At 40.6% G+C, this 20,573-nt stretch overlaps 1 protein-coding gene and 1 long non-coding RNA gene across 3 annotated transcripts in view; one reads left to right on the top strand and one right to left on the bottom strand.

The window, feature by feature from the left end:
* The window catches only part of LOC137342597 (uncharacterized), a 63,268-nt gene that overhangs the window by 13,700 nt on the left and 28,995 nt on the right, over positions 1-20,573 (bottom strand). The window lies entirely within an intron of this gene.
* LOC137342595 (uncharacterized) overlaps positions 18,649-20,573 on the top strand; it is a 38,316-nt gene continuing 36,391 nt past the window's right edge. For both annotated transcript variants that reach the window (XR_010967296.1, XM_068006593.1), the window contains exon 1: positions 18,649-18,726. The gene's annotated coding sequence lies outside the window, so the exon portion shown is untranslated. The remainder of the gene's footprint in view (positions 18,727-20,573) is intronic.

The raw sequence follows: 20,573 nt of genomic DNA, 5'->3' as shown, positions 1-20,573 counted from the left end.
TCCAATCTCTCCTTGTAGCTGCAATTTTCAAGCCCTGGCAACATTCTTGTAAATCTTCTCTGCACTCTCTCCGGGACAATTACGTCCTTCCTGTAATATGGTGACCAGAACTGCGCACAATACTCCAGCTGTGGCCATACCAGCATTTTATACAGTTCCATCATTACATCCCTGCTTTTGTATTCTATACCCTGGCTAATAATGGAGAGCATTCCGTATGCCTTCTTCACAACCTTATCTACCTGTACTGCCACCTTCAGGGACCTGTGCACATGCACTCCAAGGTCTCTCACTTCCTCTACCCTTCTCAACATATTCCTGATTACTGCGTATTCCCTTTTACTGTTTGCCCTCCCTAGGTGCATTACCTCACACTTCTCTGGGTTGAACTCCATTTGCCACTTGTCCGCCCACTCCACCAACCCATTGATATCTTCTTGGAGTCTACAGCTATCCTCTTCACTATCAACTACACGGCCAATTTTTGTGTCGTATGCAAATTTGCCAATCATGCCCCCTACATTCAAGTCCAAATCATTAATATATACCACAAACAGCAAGGGACCCAGCACTGAGCCCTGTGGCACACCACTGGAAATGGATTTCCATTCGCAAAGACTTGGGATATCTCATTATGTTAAAGTTGATATATGATGGTAAGTTATATATTTGTTTAGTTTAGATAGTCTAAACATGTAGTCATTTTAAACAACTACAATTACTTTGCATTCTACAGATGATTTAAAACAACACTGAAAAGTTTAGCCAACTGAAATTATGCTTTAAAAATAGAGAATTGGTTCGAGACTAAGAAAATCCAAATGACCTCCACCTCTAAACCCCCATTGCTCCCAGCATAGGCCAAGAAACTGGAATGTATCAATGCCCTTCTACCATAGGCACTGTAATCAGAATGTACCATGATGCCATAAAATAAACATGTGATTATAAATTCTTGAAAATTCAAATAAATAATGGAATGGCAGAGAGCAACCTATTTCCTAATGCATGTATTAAAAAACCCAGGGAACAGAGGTGAGCGACAATCACATACCATTTAGAAATTAAGAGTAGAACAGAGAGCCACTGGTTTCCTTTTTAAAAAATTATGAAATAGTAATTGGTTTTCCAGCATCAAGGAAAACTAGTTGCAGAAGTGATGTAAATGACGTAAATAAGATTTCAATGGAAAACGGCCAATACATTTTTATTGGAGTTTTTTATTTAAGTATTTCACCCCTAGATTGTTATAAAGCTCCAAGAACTCCTACTTTGGCTATAACTTAGAATCATACAGCACAGAAGGAGGTCATTTGGCCTGTGCTGGCTCTTTGAAAGAGCTATCCAATTAATCCCACTCCCCTGCTCTTTCCCCATAGCCCTGTAAATTGTTCCTTGAGTCAGATTTGCCAGAAAGCACCCTTTCCGGGGTTAGATTGACTGGACTGGTATATCGGGCACAATGGCACTTGATACTTTCACCACAATCCCATCGGGCTGCTCACTTGAGAACTTCAAGAAGCTCTGACTGTCAGCATTTCTAAGCTTTCTAGGGGAGAGTGGTTACTTCCAGACCATTGTTAGCAATTGATTTATGATGGAGCCAATCTTCCTCTTAATTGTCCAGACAATGGAATAAAGATATAATGTCACTGTGTAACTGGTGCAAACATTTTCTGTGTCCTTAAAGCAATTATTTGGAACAATTTATTTATCGCAGCAAGCAAGATCGTGGGTTAAACTCCAGGACTGATCAGGTTGGTTGTTTTTTTTTAAAAAAAAGAGAATCCCAAAGCTTCATTTATAACTCAGTTCTGCCCAGTGTGCTACTTCATCTTACAGTCACCAGGGAAGTCCTAACTCAGTCTGTTGTCTGTGATGAGTTAATTAATCTCCGATGTGCATCAGGTCAGGTTCTAGGGTACATAAGCTACAATTGATCTCGGTATCTTAAGGCTAGAAAGAGGAAAAAAGTCAGCCAGGGTTCTTGCTCCTAATCGCTAACCAGTGACGACTGCTGTAGGTGCACATAAGATGGATACTGGGTGAGGATGAGGAGTGGGGGGCAGGCTTTTTTGTAATGGCTTCCAGACCCTATCAACTACCCAAGCTCACATATCAAAAACAGCCCTTTGGGTGGGGAGTAGCTAATAGCTGTGGAACTATATCCTATATGAGTCTCCAATCGGGGGAGGGGTAAAGCGTGAAGAGGGAAAAAGAAGTATCCAGTGCTGTTTTAAAGAATATCTCGAAGGCGAATAACACACTTTTAAAAATAAGATATTCATGATTTCTTTTGTGCCATGGTTTTGTGCACAAATCAGAGAGAATGCACACAATCAACAGAGAATGGAAATAAAACATAAATTTGTCTGCATTTAAATGAAAATTAGTTCATTCCCAGGTATTAATACTTAATCAGATATGTCCTTCATGTCTTACATTTGAATTTTTTTTAAGCCTCCCTTCCATCTTCAGGGGCTACAAATTGGTGCCCCATGTTACACATTTGGAGTTTACACTCACTTTATGGGCCCGATGTTAGCAGGGCTGCGGGTTCTCGGCGGGGGGGGGGGGGGGGCTATCGGGCACGTGGGTAACACGCCCGGTGAAATTAGTCAGTTTCCCGCGCGATTGTAGAATCCAATCCACTAATTGGATCCACTTACCTGCTCCTCCGGGTTCCCCACTGCTGATCTGCGCGTCGGGCGGGCTGCGCATGCGCAGTAAGATCTGTCAGCTGGAGGCGCTCTATTTAAAGGGGCAGTCCTCCACTGACAGATGCTGCAACAAATAGCAAAAATTACAGCATGGAGCAGCCCAGGGGGAAGGCTGCTCCCAGTTTAATGATGCCTCACTCCAGGTATCAATACATGGGGTGAGGAGGAGGGGAGAGATCTTCCCCCCGCGTGTGGGAGGAAGCGGCCTGCCTCTACCACCAGGAAGGCCTGGCTCGAGTTGGCAGAGGAGGTCACCAGCGCAACCAACATATTGCCCACCTGCATACAGTGCAGGAGGCGCTCCAATGACCTCAGTAGGTAAGCCAAAGTGAGTACACGTAGTCTTTCCCCTACACTCCGTCTGCCACATCACTGCCCCCACCCCACATCTCCTTCAGCACTGCCAACACAACTGTCACATCACCCCTCATACCCACTCAAACCTCATCCTCATCTTACCTGCACCTACTCACCTCGCCAGTACTCATCCCGCCACTACCACTCAACCCAATCCTCATACAATCTCATGGCTCTCTCTCATACTCACCCTCTTGTGCATCTCATTCATGGCCAGCCTCACTCAACCTGCCACTACCTGTGCTGCAGCCACAGGGCATGCATCACATATGTGCAGTAGGCAACGTAAGGCAAACGTGTCGTGAGCATGAAGGGGATGCACAAGGGTGTCTGAGGGTTTGTCATGGGTGTTACTTATATTAAATTTCTGACCAACTCACATTACATATTATATTGGCACCACTACTGCCATGTCTTCGTGAATCCTGTCTGGTTTGTGCAATAATGCCCTCTCCTGAGGATCACTATGAGGACCCGCAACTGATGCCAACCACTGTGTTACTGCAGAGTGGGTGTAGGTGTATTTGCAGGGCTCTTTTGCGCAGACGACTGAGAGACAGCGGCGATGTCCCCGGTTGCACCCTGGAAGGATGCGGAGGAGAAGTTGTTGAGGGCAGTGGTGACTTTGACAGCGACAGGTATGAAGATGGTGCTGGGGCCAGCCAGGAGCAGCTCGGCATGAAAGAGGCTGCAGATGTCCACGACTACATGTCGGGTGACTCTGAGCCTCCGTGTGCACTGCTGCTCAGAGAGGTCCAGGAAGCTGAGCCTCGGTCTGTGGACCCTGTGGCAAGGGTAGTGCCCTCTGCGACGCATCTCTCTCTGCGGTAGCCCTCCATCCTGCTGTGCAGGTGGATGTGTCACAGCACTGTGTTGTGGAGCTCCACGTGTCAGAGGTGGATGGCGAGGCTGGTGATGCTGTTCGCCCTCCGAGGAGGTCATGACTGCAGCTACGGCGGCCCCCATCCGCAAGATGTATATCTGAGGGGGTCCACAAGGTAGGTACATGTCTCTGGACCCCGGGGTAAGTGTGCAGGTTGGTGACTTTGACTGTCAGGAGGAGGGTGGTGGAGGCCAAACTTTGTCCCAAGGGACAGAGTGGCCTCCTGCAATGAGTGAGGGTCTCCCCCCGCCCCCCGCCCTGTCAAATGGACCGTTGCAGCTGCCACAGGCTGACAGCTGCAACACGTCCATTTGACCTGGGAGTGTTTCCCCCAGTGTGGGAAACAGTCCCACTTTGTTCTAAAATCCCACATAGTCCCTTAATCAGGTCAGTTAATGACCTGAAATACCTAAATAACTACTGTCAAGTGGCATCCCGCTGGCTTTAATTGCCTGCGGGATTCCCACCAGCGGGGGCTGCGCGCGCACGCTGGTGCGTCAGCGGGGAACCCGGAAGTGCGCGGGTTCGGGGCGGGCTCTGGTACCGCGCCGGGATTGTCCGATTTTCGGAGCCCCCCCCGCCAGGAATGCACCCGATAGCGGGTACTAAACTAGAGCCCTATATTGTCCCATTTGAGTGCTCAACATCAGTGCATGTGTTTTTAGGCTAAAGAGGGCTGTACGTGCACAGAATTACTTTCAAGTGGCTATTTGCTTTTGAATTTAAATATGCCAAAAGATATAGAACATTTTCTGGTGATCAAGTCATTAGGTTACCATGCCATTGGTGGATATCTAGCTACGGCAGACATTTGCCAAGTGAATCTGTGATGCCTTTTGATCAAATAAATTTATTTCAGCATTGTACACAACCTCACTAATTTACTTTGCCATATTTGGTGTCTCAACTGTCAAATTGCTGTGTCAGGAAATGTCATGGAGCATACTAGAAGGGATGGTAAAATACTCCTACTGGTTTGTACATTTGATGGTTTTAATTTTTTTCCTGGTTTCTATAAATCATAAAATATAAATAGAGTACAAGCCTTAGGAGCATTGAACATATTCTCTATCAAGACAGCCAATTCTCAGCAGAGTCCTTTGCCCTACCAAGCACCCACTAACAATTCTTGGGAGAGTTCAGATTGCTGATCCTCTTCCCCAGAGAGAGAGACAATCCTCAAGTGAGTTCAGACTCCACACATATATATTCACGATATAAACTTTTAAAATCATGATACAAAATGAAAGTGAATACAAATCATAATGCACACAATCAATGGAGAATGGAAATTAAAAAATGGAGGCAAGTGGTTTTAAAAAAATTAATTAGTCTGCATTTAAATTAAAATTTAATTATTAATATCTGGGAATGAACTAATCAAATCTGTCCTTCATGTTATATACATTTGAATTTTTTAAGCTTCCTCTCCATTTTCGGGGTGCTACAAGTTGGTGTCTCGTTATAAATTTGGAGTTTACACTCACTGTATTGTCCCACTTGAGTACTTGAAATCAGTGAATGTGTTTTTAGGTTGAAGAGGGCTGTACGTGCACAAAGTTGCTTCCAAGTTGCTTGCTTTTGAGTTTAAATCTGCCAGAAGATATAAAACATTTTCTGATGATCAAGACATCAGCACGAAAAATTCACATGAAGAGTATAAGGAAAGAGGGATGATGATTGGCCACATTTTAAGATGCTACAGCAGTCAACTAACAAAGCTGGCACTACAGAATTGCAAGCCAAGCATTCAAAGGCAGGGTATGGAATCCTCTTGCACAATGTGCCATCTATCGTCTAGGTCACAAATACAGAGGGTACGGTAATGTAGTGGTTATGGTACTGGGCTAGTACCAAAAGATCATGAGTTCAAATCCCAGCTTGGCAAGTTGTGAAATTAAATTCAATAAATCCAGTAATTTATTGGCTAGCACCAGGAAAACTGATCATCACAGCTGCTGAGTTGTAATAAAAATGAAACTGGTTTACTAATGTTCCTCCTGGGAAGTGAATCTGCTTTAGGCATGGTCTGACCTACATGTGACTCGAGTCCTAAAGTATGTGATTGACTCTTAATGCCCGCTGAAGTGGCCTCGAAAGCCTCTCGGCTGTAACTCAATCTCTACAGAACAGAATCATAAGAAATGGATGGAACTATTGGCAATGACCCAGGCATCAGATTAGGACAAGACTCAGGCAACCCAAACCCAGCAAAGCCCTCACTAATATCTAGTCAGCCTGATAAAGTCTTATTCATAGAGATACATCTATCAGCCAACAATCCCAAACTCCACCATCACCATCCCTAGTGTGTCTCACCAGAGGTACGGGCACAGTGGTATATAGTTGGGTGGCTTTGGCTCCAGACCCCATGAAGTCACAAGGCTTCAGGTCAAAGAAGGGCAAGGAACCCTCCTGCTGATCACCACCTATCTGCCCCACAACTGACTAATTATTACCCCTCCATGTTGCACGCCACTTGGAGGAAGCACTGAGGGAGGAAAAGGTGCAGAATGTACTCTGGTTGGGAACTTCAGTGTCCAGTGTGGCTCCGTAGTCCCACCACTGATGGAAATGGTCGAGTCCTAAAAGACATAGCTGCCAGACTGGGCCTGCATCAGGTGGTGAGGTAACCAACACAAGCTGTACTTGTCCTTGCCAACCTTACTGATGCAGACATGTCTGTCCACTAGAGCACTGGTAGGAAGGACCACCACACAATCCTTGTAAATACAGTTGTCTTCACAGTGAGATCATCCCTTCCCCTCCCCCAATAGTGTGGCAGTACCATTGTGCTAAGTGAGACAGACTAAACATAAATTTAGCAACCCAAAACTTGGCATCTATGAGGTGCTATGGGCCATCAGTAGTAGCTTCAACTGTACCACTACTGCTGAACCCCCTGCCTTCAACATCCTAATGGTCACTATTGATCAGAAGCTTAATGTGGCTACAAGAGCAGGGCAGAAACTGGGTATTCTGTGATGAATGCTTACCTCCTGACCCAAGCCTATCCACCATCCAAAAAGCTCAAGTCAGGAGTGTGATGGAAAACTCACCACTTGCCTGGATAAGTGCAGGTGGAAAAACATTAGAAGCTGAACACCATGCAGGACAAAGCAGTCTGCTTGATTGGCATGCCTGCCAATTGTACTGAATATCCACCCCATCCTCACTGACTGAAGTGCGCTACAATAACTCATCAAGCTTTTGTTGGTAGCAACTCCCATCCCAAGACGTCTACTTCCTAGAAGGACAAGAGCAACACGTTCATGGACACATCATCACCTTCAAGTTTCCCTCCAAGTCATGCATATCACAGTTACTTCCTCATCACTGGATCAATATCATGGAATTCCCTACCGAACACCAGTGTGGGAGCACCTCCCATCAAAAGAGCTACAATGGTACAAGGAAAAGCCCCACCCCAACCTTCTCATGGCAATTAGGAATGGGCGTTTTGCTAATGTCATCTACATCTTGAAAACAAAATTTAACAAAATAGCCTGACCATAAACATAGAACAAATCACCTTTATCTTTGCTAATTTAACCCATCCAGTTCTCATCAACCTGTTTCTATCCTGCATTTTGAAATGTTGACTTCAATGGAAATGAAAATTAGGCGGGGTGTATAACGGGCAGTCGATCCACTTGCACCTGTTTTGTGCCCCAGCCAAAAGTTGAATTTCACCCTCTTAATGTGAGAGATAAGCTTCCATTTGAAGTGCCTTTTTCAAAACTGTGAAATAAAGTCAGAATTTTCCTTATTTGTTATGAGTGTCTCAAGAAAAAAATGCAAACTTCTAAAGAAAACTGAGACAGAAATAATTTCCCTCATTTCACTATAATACTAAAATTAATGGAAATAAAATGGAGAAAGTCCAAAGTGCTCATCTTGCTGGAAATGTTTGAAATGGGGTTGGGGGATAACTGAAAGATTGAATAATCTACAGGGTTGCTACAAGAGCTTTGGCTCCTTATGAAGGTCTGACCAAGCTAAGTCTAACTAAAAAAACTTGAATCTCATAAACCGAGGAGATAAGAGAAACAATAGCACATTTCCAGTCTAGAGATTACTTTTTGAAACTAGAAAGTAACTGGGATATCTGCACCTAGAAACTGGAAACCTTTGAATATTTGTTCCTGAGAATTGTTCTGTTCTCTAGATATTTAAATCTGCCTCATTTATCATCCTCCATTTTTCGCTGCTGATACACCACATATATATTGAAATTAATAGCACCATTGGGCAAAGCAGTTTCATTTTTTCTCACTAATCAATATAGTAGAGCATTAAATCTTTTAGTCTTTCACTTAAAATTTTGACAGCTTTTATTTACAAATGATAAATGTCCTTGTAATGTTCATGTAACGTTTTCCTCATCATAATTAGAGAAAAATATTCTAAATCCTAATAGTCTGACAAATACTAGTAATTTGTCTATATACTTCATTGAGATTTAATGGACTGTATTATGTTTCTGATAACATCAGTCATCCCTGGGGGTAAAAAGATAATAATTGCACCTTAACCAGGAATCTGAAAGAAAATTTTACACAAATTAACATTTTCCTGATAACACATACTGAAACCCACGTGAAGCATTCAGCTCAGGCTGAAACCTGCCAGCTAGTTGGTTAATGCGCGTGTTATTCAATGCAGGTATCAGGTAAACCAGACTTGAATCCTAATCTCGAACTGTTGTCATGATTGTGTTGAAGGATTAGAGGCAAAGACAGGATTTTGGTAACTGGGAGCTTTGGGAGAATGAGCAGCAGAGGTGAATGTAGTGGTTCACTTCAGAAGGGCTACTAAAATAATACTAATTATATTCAATGACTGGAATTCTGTGAAGCAATGACATTAACACAGACTTAAAAGCAATACCACCAACAAATAAATTAACTGTTCATTCATCTCATTGCTATTTGTGGAATATTGCTAGTGCAGAATGACTGCCACATTTTCCTACATAACATTTATTGCACTTCAGAAGTATTTATTAGTGTGAAGTGCTTTGAGAACATTCAAAGCACTTCACTACAAGTATTATTTTTATTTGCTTTATCTTGGAGGTGTCCCTGAACTGCCAAGTAAGTACTATGACTTCACACTGGTATCAGTATTTTTACTGTAATGTCAAAGTCCATAACAGTCTCACTACAGGGAACATATCATTTATGGTCTCACTAGGGTGAAAGTATCACATAGTTCACTAATATCAATGCCAAAGAGATATATTAAATCCTGTTAAGCCTATTTTTAAATTAAATATAAAAAATAGAATTGAATTACAAAACATGACTCAATTTGGAACTGTTTCTAAGTTGCATCCAATTCCCAAGATTTTGAATAGCCAATAACAAACACCTTAGAATCTGTTATTTTCAACATAAACTGGCATTTAAATGAACTGCTTCAGATGCTTATACACAGACTGTCTTCTGTGTATCCACGTTTTTGATCAAATGAGTCACAAAAATGCTCCATGACAAAAGCTCCAAAGGATGACATCACCATTGACCATATTTTCCTCTCTGATAATTTTATCAAAAAATTAAATGTAACACATGGTATGGCAATAGAAATCACCAACAGACTTATTTGTTTTTATCAATCATTTAAAACGGATTCGCGAACATTAATGAAACGGACTGTTAAGGTCATCAAAGAAAAATTTGTTCAGTTTTCTACGGACTCAAAGCGGTTTGAGTACTTCAAATAAATCCCATAACTTGATGTTTTCAGTTCCAAAAGTCAATTTGCAGTGCTAGCTCACTTTCCTTAGTAGATTGAGGTGAACTACAACATTCTGCTGTCAATTATCACTTGCTGCTTTAGTGTTTGGTATATCATTCCTATGTTCACATTAGAAACCAATGTATAACTTTGTAAAGCACATTGTTCTATGCAAGGAGACTCTAAACTCTAATAAATCCACATCACACACCTGCAAATTGATCGAAAAATACACAAGGCTGTGACTTTATATAGGTTGCATATAGGATTAATAAAGGCATTAGTTTGTGATTAAGTCAGTTACTTTCAAGATTATAATCTTTGATTTACAGTGTTTGCATGATGTGGTCAAAGACATACTCAAGAATTTTGAGACCAGTCTATTTCCCAAAAACACAACGTACAAGTGAAATACATATTCTCATATTCTGAATAATGACACTGATGGATTGGAGGTCTTTTTGTTTTCAATTATACAATACTCTACGGACCGGATTTTGCTCTAAGCGGCAAATGAATGGTGCCCGCCATTTGTTAGACTTGCACTTGCCCATAGACTTTCTCTGTGCTTTTGCACGGCAAGTTCCTGAAAATTAGAGAGCTAAAAAGAACAACACCCTCTACAGGGCACCTGGGTCCTGTGTGAACAGGGCAAGCAACTGGCTATCCCCCTAACCAATCAGATTGAAGCATGTTAGTAAGCCACGCAGTTACTGAACCAGGAAGTGGAAATTAGAATAGCAAATTCAATGTCAAATCAGGTCCAGTAAGCGAAATAAAGAGAGGGTAAGAAAGATTGGATTAAGAAAGAGAGATAAAAGAGACTGAAAGAAAAAGTAAAAAAATAAAAATGTATTTAATTTTTTTTTAAATGTCCAACAACAATTAAAATTTGAAGGACTAAGACTCCATATTTGTTAAAGTTAATTTTCAGTGCCAGAGAGGTTTGGCAATCATTAAAACTTACCACGCCATTAAAAGGGTACTTACATCAGAATGGACAAGCCCTAACTTTTTCTGGTGAGATTAGTCGGTGCAGGAACTTTCATTTGTTCATTTGAATGGGGAACCAGACGGCGAGATGCCATCTTTGAGGAGCTTACGGAGGAGCAGGGCATCTGGTACAGCAACTTCCAGATTTCCGCGTTTAACTGCATAAGTGCAGTTGTCGGAAGTTGCCGTATCATTTGGCCAGAAATAATGGTGAACCTCTCCGTTATTTTCACAGCAAAATCCATCCCTATATTTTTTATATTTTGAGATTTTGGTAGCTGGTCACTATTTTAATTTGGTCCCTGTTACTGGTAACAGACTGTCTGCATTTGTTGCTGAAATATACATTATTTATCTCGTGTGTCAAAACCACTTCAAAAGGGCTTTTCATCACAGATGTGTTCCACGTTACTGGAGTTATGAAAGTTTTGAAATATTTACTATTTTAAAACAAGTGAGTAATTAAGTATTCTTTTATTGTAATGTTTGTTCTTAGTTTTGTTTAATTTTATTTCTTAATAAACCTAATTTGTAGGTTGTAGCCTGGGATATACGATCTGACAGAGTGTTATTTGTCTGTTAGTCAGAGAGAGAAAACAAGAGTTCACGGAGGCAATTCATATCATTCCAGTGTACATATTTATGAAAAACAGGTTTATTGTTCACTCTGGCATGCTAGCTCCCAGATTAGATCACACATTAGGGCCACATTTGGGTTAATAGAAAGCAAGGGCTTGTCTGTAGATGTGGTGCTTTGCAACGGGCATGAGAAAAAGTATCAGGAGAGCAACTGAATCGTAACAGATATATCAACTCGAGTTGGAGACTTATTACTGTACCTTCAGTAAACTTTACTAAATTATAATTTGCTCAATATCAAATAGCATTAATATTTTACGATAGTTTAAATCTCACCTTTCGGTGCTCTGTATAAATGTGTACTGTGTTACATTAATAGAGATAAAATTATCAACATGTTCAGCATCTAGCTTACAAATCTATTCTAGTTGCTGATTTCCTTTTTCATTTTATTTCAACAGGATTTATTTTGATTATATATAATTTTATTCAACATATTGAACTTTATGTTTATTAAACAATGAACATTTATTTCCATTTGCAATGACAGAAAAAATATATGTGGCAATTTGAATGTAATAATATAGACGTTATCAATAGTGCTGAGGGTATAGCTAGTTGCTGCTGAAAGATTAAACTATCGCATATATTTCATTACTTTTTTCAGTTAAACATGGGAACATTTTCTTTGCAATACACTATAATATGCACTCGATTATCCATGTTCACATTAACCGTGTACCTGATTGTCTGCAAAATTTTCACAGAAGTTGGGGCTGAGTAAGAAGAGATGTGGTAAAGTACTTTACTCTAAGTGGCCTGGTGGCATTTACATCTTTTTCCTCTGAAGTATCATCCAAATCTAAATAAAATGTTTTGACAATGAAGTGCCTGTATTTTGAAATAATTCATAGAAAATGGCACTCCCCAGTGAGTTTTCAACCACAGGGAGTCCCATGGTCAACTCCCTCCAAGTGTGGGAAATTTGAATCACTTGCTGAGCACTACTGCTGAGAACTTGTTGAAGAGTCCAACTGTCTCTGAATATTTTAGTGTACAGGTACCGTACTGATAAAACATTTTGTTTAGATTTGGATGGCACTTCAGAGATCCAAGTTGTAACAAAATGTCACGAGAATAAAGAACTAACTGTTTTATTAGAATCCTGCATATAGCAGTCGCTGTGCCTAAGGGCCAATTGGGACAATCTCATAGGGGGACTGTAATGGACAGCTACACTGCTCGGTGCAGGTAATTAAATCCACTATTATTAATTAGGTCATAGAATTCAACCCTCTATTACTTTATTCCATTGCATTTTTATTTAGTGGGATTTCTGGTTATCTACCAATTTCTATTATCTACTGGGATTTCTTTTCTATTCTGGTAAATAGCAGTTCCACTCTATTAGAAGTTTAACAGTCTACCTGTTTTCATCACCAGCTTTCTTTCAATTCATTAACCAACACATTTTTGTCCCAATTCACCACTCAGTTTCCACCAATGTGTTTTACTGGGGGGCATGAGTTAATGGGTCTCTCTACTTCAATCAATGTCAGTGTTAATGATTATATACCAACCAGCAAACAGATCTTTCACCGTCCTATTTTGCCCTGAGCACAGAAATTGTTATGGAACAAAGTGTACTGTCAGCCTGCAACAAGGGGGATACATCATGAATGATGTAATCTTTAAGTACATTATAATGCTATTCAGTTTAGCATCCAGAGAAATGAGAAAATGGCTAACATAAAAGGGGACAATTTCTTAAGTTTCCCTTTGTCTTTTGTTGTTGGAACTGCCCCTCACTGAACAACGAACTCTTGAAGCTGAAATTTCCCTGCCCAACTTTCTTAACAACAGAATAGAATGACCACATTCTAGATATTACCAGCTGATCTGATAGCAATGGAATTTCTTTGGCACGTAACTAGCATATTCCACACAAACCAACACACTCTCAAAGCCTAAGATACACCAGCATGCATTGATGTGGTGGCCCAGGTTTTTACAGGATGTGCTGAATTATTAAGCAAAGTGGATCATAGCCCCCTTTCCCCTTGCAAAGCACACCATGTGCGCCTGAGCGCTAACAGGACAATTGTCTTTGAACCATTATCTACAAATTTTGCATTAACAAACTTTTTGACATTCATATTAAGTAGCTCGTTAGCTGCTTGAGAAGCATTAAGGAACATTATTCAAGCACACTATAATTGTCAGCCAATTTAATGTTTTGATTAAGGATCACATCCTTTAGATGCTGACCTACCAGCTGTGCAGTTCCAACATTACTGTTTCTATTTCAGAGTTCCAGCATTCTTTTTTAAAAACTGAACACTTAAGACAAATGCAGCTATAATACTTTGAATATGATTTATAATATATAGATACTTTGGTGATTTTATCCTTATGCAGTTTATTTTTGATTGGAGAAAAAAATAAAGCACCTGCTCATTTGTTCTCTTGGGTGTTACATCTGAGCAAAATTACATTAATTTGCCATTGCCCTGTTGAGGGCTTAATGCTCTGTTTGATATAAAACCAATTTATAATGTAGTTTCTCTGAGCCTCGCAAAAAATTATGATTAGTGATAAGGGAAAAAACTGAAATCCCTTGGAGGCAATTTTTAATTTCACTTGCTGAAATTCTTAACATTGCCATGTGATGTTGCTGTTTCATTTTAGGTTACATGCTGGCAAGCATGAGAGACTCATAGATAGCGGCAAAGCTTTGCTACAACTGCTATCCTTTACACGCATAATAACCAGTTCATCATTTTCAAGGACTTTTCAAGGAAGAGTGGTTTCAGAAATAGATAAGAGCTTTTGCCATGGCTTTTTTTTAACCCTTTCACTGTAAGGGTTCACACAAGCCTACAGACTGCTCTAAACCTATCTTTAGAGTTGCACACCTGTTGTCTTGGTGCCCTCAGAGACATTTTTCATCTCTGTGACATTCTGTGGATCAAATTAATTAAAAGTAGATGGAGAATCACATTTTCTAAGGCAACATTATTTGCTTATTTTAAGAGGGAAAAGCAAATTGCAGTTATAGCTACAGCACTACCACACTACCAATCCCCACCCCATAAAAATCAGTAAGTGTATCAGTATGTGTTCTTCTGTATTTCAGGAATTTATATTCATAATTTGTAATCTATCCCCATTATAGTTTGCCCACTTGTCCTCTGTGCTACTGTTAATCAGTACCTTTGACCAGGCAATAATTGTAATGAGTTTAAGGAACACAAATGAAGCATGCATTCTTATGTCAGTGTTAAAACATACTAGTTAATGTTGCTCATGAGTTATAATGATGGACCTCTTTTACTATACTTTCATCACAGACCAAGCAATTTAAATCCTTATCACATGTATAGCTTTCTACTAAATATGGGATTAATCACTGATTAATCATAACATCTACTTCTCAAGTTCTGGTACTAACAGCACCATGAAAGAGGCAAAAGATTTGCAATAATGATAGTGTTAACCATTATATAAACACTGCATGGCAACAGTGCAATGCTGATTATCCTCATATATTCAAAATATATTCTTGGCACACAAAACCATGCTGCACCTGTAATAATTGTGATAATATGTGTAATTATTAAGTTAATTGTTCACCCAATAAAAACTGATGTGAGTCAACTAGCTACACCTGCTCAGCTAATATGTGTGTAAAAGAAAATCTAGTGATAAACCAGGCGAGATGATTGTTAAGAAGAATGAGCTGTATGAAGAGGTTGAGTTTTGTGAGTTCTTTTTAAATATTGTATACTAATAGCTAAATTGTATTCTGTCTGTTGTACTGATAGCAATATAATAGACTATTCATATCTATGTGTGCCCTCCAAAAGCTTAGAGGGGACTATTAGAATGAATATATATTTGGACCTGATCAGGGAAGGTGGAGAGTTAAGAACATGTTGGAATACTATAAAGCATAGAAGTAAGGGGAAGCTGATCAAAATAAAACAGGCTCTTTTCAAATTGCTCTATAATCCCATGTAGCTATTTGCGCCTACAGCTCACCAACCTTGTTTACCATGCTTTCTGTGTTTACACACATGTACTGTAAACCAATCTTAGACTTTCTTGTATTCTCTCTTAGTCTAATCCCACTTAATACTGTACTATTTCTTATTCTAGTGCTATCTTTCTCTCCCAATCCTTTGTGCACCTTGTTTCCCCTTTCCAATGCTACATCCTGGTGCCCATCCCCCTGCCAAATTAGTTTCACCGCCACCCCCACAGCACGAGCAAACTTCCCCATGAGGACATTGGTCCCAGCTCCATTGAGATGCAACCCATCTAGCCTGTACAGGTCCCACCTCCCTAGAATTGGTCCCAATGCCCCAGGAATCCAAAGCCCTCCCTCCTGCACCATCTCTTCAGCCACGCATACATCTGCTCTATCCTCCTATTTCTATACTCACTAGTGTGTGGCACTGAGAGTAAGCTGGAGATTACTACCTTTTGAGGTCATGTTTGTTAATCTCTTTCCTAACTCAAAATCTGCCTGCAGGACCTCATCCCTCTTTCTACCTATGTCATTAGTACTGATATAGACCACGACCTCTGGCTGTTCACCCTTCCCCTCCAGAATGTTACACCCCTGTTCAAAAAAGGATGTCAGGATAAACCCAGCAACTACAGGCCAGTCAGTTTAACCTCGGTGGTGGGGAAACTTTTAGAAACAATAATCCGGGACAGAATTAGCTGTTACTTGGACAAATGTAGATTGATTAGGGAAAGCCAGCATAGATTTGTTAAAGGCAAATCGTGTTTAACTAACCCGATAGAGTTTTTTAATGAGGTAACAGAGAGGGTAGATGAGGGCAATGTGGTTGATGTGGTGTATGTGGACTTTCAAAAGGTGTTTAATAAAGTGCCACATATTAGGCTTGTCATCAAGATTGAAGCCCATGGAATAAAAGGGGCAGTAGCAGCATAGATACAGAATTGGCTAAATAACAGGAAACAGAGAGTAGTGGTGATTAGTTGTTTTTTGGACTGGAGGGAGGTACACAGTGGTGTTCCCCAGGGGTCAGTACTAGGACCACTGCTTTTCTTGATATATATTAATGACTTGGGTGTACAGGGCACAATTTCCAAATCTGCAGGTGACATAAAACTTAGAAGTGTAGTGAACAGTGAGGAGGATATAGACAGGCTGGTGGCATAGGCAGCCGCGTGACAGATGAAATTTAACACAAAAATGTGAGGTGATACATTTCAGTAGGAAGAATGAGGAGAGGCAATATAAACTAAAGGGGTACACAAATCGTTGAAGGGGGCAGGTTGAGAAAGCGGTTTAAAAAAGCATACGGGATCCTGGGCTTTATAAATAGAGGCATAGAGTACAAAAACAAAGCAGTCGGGATGAACCTTTTATAAAACACTGATTCGGCCACAACTGGAGTATTGTGTCCAGTTCTGGGCACCGTACTTTAGGAAAGATGTGAAGGCCTTAGAGAGAGTGCAGAAGAGATTTACTAGAATGATTCCAGGGATGAGGGACTTTAATTATGTGGATGGACTGGAGATGCTGGGGTTGTTCCCCTTGGAACAGAGAAGGTTGAAAGGAGATTTGATAGAAGTATTCAAAATCATGAAGGGCCTAGACAGAGTAGATAGAGAGAAACTGTTCCCATTGGTGAAAGGGTCAAGAACCAGAGGACATAGATTTAAGATGATTGTCAGAAGAACCAAAGGTGACATGAGGAAAAACTTTTTTACACAGCGAGTGGTTATGATCTGAAATGCATTGCCTGAGAGGGGTGGTGGGGGCAGATTCAATCGTGGCTTTCAAAAGGGAATTGGATAAGCACTTGAAGGGAAAAAATTTGCAGGGCTATGGGGATAGGACGGGGGTGTGAAACTAGCTGGATTGCTCTTGCAGAGAGCCGGTATGGACTCGATGAGCCGAATGCCCTCCTTCCAAGCTGTAACCTTTCTATGATTCTATAATCCCCTATACAACTTCCAACCCAAGATTAACTTATTTCACTGGATGCCAAAGCAAAGAGTAGGTTTTGGTTGACTGACTTTAAACCAGTTGACCCAACAAAACATTATCTCCAAGTTGAGCCAGCTGAAGGGGAGAATATAATATCCATCACTTGAGAGCAGCATCCTTGTCACCTCAAAAAGGACAGAAACCTATTGCAGATTCTGAACATTTTAGCACTACAGTTTTAATATACTCAGTTGCTACAAATTAAATCTAACTAAAATTTATCAATATCTCAGCCAAAATGTATGCCTGAAAATCTGCTTACTTCAAAACTTGTACCATTTCTCTTAGCTGTGTGTCTTTTCATTAAATACTTCCTAATGAGCAGTTGTGTATACCTGGACAGTTGGTGACTCACACTGTCACTATTCTAATATATAGTACTTTAATATTCCTGGCAAGCACAACATCTTCATTCACTTATGTGTTATGCACTGGCATATTGACAAAGAAAAAAAACTATTCAATTGATATTTTTTGGTCTAAAAGAAATTTAAGATCAAACATGTGTACCTGCCATGAGGCTCTGTACCCCTACTCACTGTACCTGCCATGAGGCTCTGTACCCCTACTCACTGTACCTGCCATGAGGCTCTGTACCCCTACTCACTGTACCTGCCATGAGGCTCTGTACCCCTACTCACTGTACCTGCCATGAGGCTCTGTACCCCTACTCACTGTACCTGCCATGAGGCTCTGTACCCCTACTCACTGTACCTGCCATGAGGCTCTATACCCCTACTCACTGGTCCATCAGCCATCAGCTGCAACTTTTAAAAAAAAAAGACACTAAGCTTTGTTGTCTTATTCAACCGATTGATGAACACCATGATCAAGAGAAACTTTGATAACGGCCATTTTATCAAGGTTTGCGTGCAAGCATAGTGGTGGTTTGGGCAGAATTTCATTAGACATACAAAACAAAAATCACAACCCAGTATATTTGACACCAGTTTCCATGTCTTACTGTTGTATGCATGTTTATTATGAATCATTGTGTTAGACTAACTAAAAGTATGTGCCTGCAAAAGAGGAATGTGTGTTGCGGTTATAATGGCTCCAGTGAGATTGTAACAAGGACATCACTGACGGAAAGACAAATGTTTAAAATGCTACATGAAGAGGAGTGCAGGCAAACAGACATCTGCACTCATAATGTGATTAACTCTTGAGAACAATGGACTGCTGACAAGTAACAAGAAAAGGGACCTTGAGGATGGTTTAGAAACCAGATAAGGAAGAATAACAGATGTCTGACCTTTTTTATAGTCTAAGTATGATAAGTAAGTCATGGGAACAAGTCATATACAAGTGGGTTATAAAAGCCCAAAGAAGATAGGTGAAACTGCTGTCATCGGACAAGAGAAGCCAGAAGATGACCGTCCTCCGAAGATGATGAAGAAATCTCGGTCTGCGTGGACATAAGTGTATGTGAGCATGAGTCTATGTATGTAATGTAAGGCAAAGTTAGCTAGTAAATAATCATTTAATTGAACAAAAATTGAAGATTAATCAGGCTCCGTGACTCCCTCTGTTCTTGAGTTGGAACTAATTGGGAACTGGATATTCATTGGTTTAACACTTTCCATTGAAATAGCTGGGCTACATCAGGTGTCTTGTGGGTCATATCATTTGAACAAATAGATCACCTTTGATGCATTAAGTGCTTGTGTGCAGCTCACATGGGCTCCCTCTACAACAAAAGTACATTTATTCAATTTACAATATTACCATTGAAAAATCAGTATATCTGGATCATCTTTTGTCAATTACACTTAAGCCTACACATACACATCTCTTTTTTTTCCCTCCCATTTAGCTCTCATGAGATGGGGTGGAGGGGAAGATCAGAGAGAGAGAGAGAGAGAGAAGGGATCATTGTGAGCGGATAGCTAGTTTTGGCTGCTGATACAGGTTGGATTGTGCCAGAAATGCAACATCAAATTGATATGCAGTGGCCTGGGGTGTTTTTGCATCATAACTTTAGCTATCTAATGGCAATGAGGTACCATTTTTAATCTGTAAATGTTCTAAGTTAAATAAATGCAATCTCATGCCTGGTGCTTTGTACATGTGCCGTATTTCTTAGATTATTTGGGGTTGGGGGGGTGGGTGGCATTTAAATAGCGAAGGCATCAAAGCAGAAGAACAAGAATATTGAACAAGAAACTATTTATAAAGATATCAACAATCGATTTGATGAGAGGATTTATGCGAGCATGGACTGGCTATGTTTTTATGAACAGGGAACGACACTCCAAATGGCTTGGAGAGCCCCCTTTCTCCTGATCGTCAGCTGAACACCACTTATCATGAAGACTTTGACCCATCCCAGAACCTGTCAAAGTGGCAGGGCCACAACAGCACTGTCACATCATCGATGTATCCTACGTTAAATTAATTTCAAATCCTTGCAAACCTTCTGAACCATGGTATTCTGTTGCCTACTCACAGTTGCAGTATGTATAATGAAGACTCTAAGTGAGGTGCCCAGAATTACCTGCAGTCCACGTCCAATGGCATCATTTTACAATACCATCCTTCCATTTCAGATTGCAATTATCCTTTGACATCCCTCGCCTTACACCACTTCTCCCCAACAGGCCATGCTTCATCTTTTCTCCTGCAGACACCAACTTAATGTGTCCCTCGTATAGGATTTTCTGCACCCTCAGTCTGAATTACAGCCTTCACCATTTTAATGTACCTTCGGCATAGTGTGGGGTGATGGGGCAAGCACTGAAAGTATGGCTTCCGTTATAAAAATGATGCCTCCTGAGACTCGAGCCCCATATAACAACTTGCATTTTATGTAGCACTTTTTAATATAGAAATAGTCTCAAAGGAATGGGGAGGGAAAATAGATAATGGGATTAAAGGAGTGAACACTGAGCTATTGTGCAGGAGTTAGGACAAATGAGTGGAAGCTTGGCCAAAAATATGGGTTTTGAGAAGTTTTATGAAAAGCGGAAGGTAGAGACGTTTAGACATTTAGACAGGGAGTTCCAGAGACTAGAGCTGAGATGGCTGATTGCTCTTCCACCAATGGTGGGATGGGATGGGGGAGGGGTGTGCAAGGCCAGAGCTGGATCATAAAAGGGTGCTGGGGGACACGGATAGAAGGGAGTTTTCCAAGTCCCTTTAATGACTTTCCCTGTTGGTAAAACCATAGCCAATAATGCTCTTGTACATCATCCCATTAATCAGCTGTTGATATCTTTTTTAATTTTTTGAATTTAATGTTATTCTGATGTGGTGTCAGGTATAGATAGTC

Source organism: Heptranchias perlo, chromosome 26 (assembly GCF_035084215.1).
Source record: "Heptranchias perlo isolate sHepPer1 chromosome 26, sHepPer1.hap1, whole genome shotgun sequence".
In the NCBI taxonomy this organism is placed as follows: Eukaryota; Metazoa; Chordata; class Chondrichthyes; order Hexanchiformes; family Hexanchidae; genus Heptranchias; species Heptranchias perlo.
Note: the sequence above shows the minus strand (reverse complement) of the source record. Positions and strands in the feature narration are given on the sequence as shown.